This window comes from Tamandua tetradactyla, chromosome 9 (assembly GCF_023851605.1).
Source record: "Tamandua tetradactyla isolate mTamTet1 chromosome 9, mTamTet1.pri, whole genome shotgun sequence".
Classification (NCBI taxonomy): Eukaryota; Metazoa; Chordata; class Mammalia; order Pilosa; family Myrmecophagidae; genus Tamandua; species Tamandua tetradactyla.
Window position 1 is genome coordinate 93,744,714 of NC_135335.1, and position 1,425 is coordinate 93,746,138.

General features: G+C 36.7%; 1 pseudogene; it reads left to right on the forward strand.

Annotated features, from left to right (window-relative positions):
- Nucleotides 1-281: 281 nt before the first annotated feature.
- LOC143645757 (ADP-ribosylation factor-like protein 5A pseudogene) lies at nucleotides 282-680 on the forward strand (annotated as a pseudogene).
- Nucleotides 681-1,425: the final 745 nt, after the last annotated feature.

The following is a 1,425-nucleotide window of genomic DNA, read 5'->3' on the forward strand; positions in this document are numbered from 1 at the left end:
GCCGCGTAGGCGGCCGCAGGGCCTCGTGGTGGCAGGCAGCCCGGTCTTTGATCTCTCTCCCGTTTGGGGGAAGCGGCCCTGCAAGCAGGCAAGCAGTAGAAGCAGAGGCAGGGGCTTTGTCTGATCTGTCTCCTGCCCCTCAGCCTGAGCCTGGAGCAGCCAGGCCGGGAGGTCGGCTGCATATTCACCAGGATATGGAGATTGTTTAATCAACAGGAGCACAAAGTAATCATTATTGGGCTGGATAATGCAAGGAAAATGACCATCCTTACTAATTTTCTATGAATGAAATTGTACAAACATCCCCTGCAATAGGAAGTAAGGTAAAAGATATACCTGTTAATATATACATTTCCTAATGTGGGATATTGGTGGCCAGCAATCTCTTCTTTCTTCCTGGAATACTTATTAGACTAACATTGAATTTGTAGTAGTTGTTGTGGACAGTACAGACAGAGGAAGGATTCCTGTAACTAGAGAAGAACTGGATAAAATGCTAGTGCTTAAGGAACTAAGAAAAACTGGATTGCCGATTTTTACTAATAAACAAGATTTAAAGAATATATGACTGCAGGCAAAATCTCCCGATTTTTGAAACTAACTTCCATTACAGATACTGGTGGCATGTCCAGACATGCTGTGCTCTTAGAAGCAAGGGATTGTGCCAAGAATTTGAATAGAAGATGTCTTTTCTGACCTCTTCTCATAGACTTTGTATAAACAAAGTGCTGGACTTTACCTGAAAACTGCAAAAATTAATGATTTAGATATATTTATAATAAACTGATATAAACTTTTTATATAAGAAGAAAAATTAAGACTATTTACTTGAAAACAAAGATGAAGTTGCACCTTCCAATTTGCTTTCTCCTTGGTTTCTTCCGAAGTAAGGTCTTAAAAATGTGATTGACGTTTTTCTCATAATGACCTCTGTTAGGACATTGTGTAGCCTGTGATAAGTATAAAGGGAGAGGAAGTCGTTGCTAACTTCAAGAGCTTTATCATCAGTATAAACCTCCTTACTTAAATGTTCTCTTCTTGTTCTATTAAGTCAAAATATAAATCAGCACAGATATTGTTTCCAATATTTTAAAATGTAACATTACTTCTGAAAAGCATTTTGCATAAGGTTGTGTACGTATTGTGTATAAAGCCAGGTTCGTTAATGGCTTTGATTTATGTTCTAAAAAAAGTAACACAAATATTAATAACATCCTTAGTTGTAATCATATAAGATGAATACTGGCATTGGTGTTAAGTGTCATTTGTACTTTTCCCCTTAGGTTCTCTGTATTGTACTAACCAACTTCCAAATTATCGAACTGTTCTTAAAAAAAAAAAAAAAAGAAAAGAAAGAGGAAAAAGGTTGACATTATGCATGTATTTTTTGTTGTCGATCAAATCATACAGAAACATATATTGCAA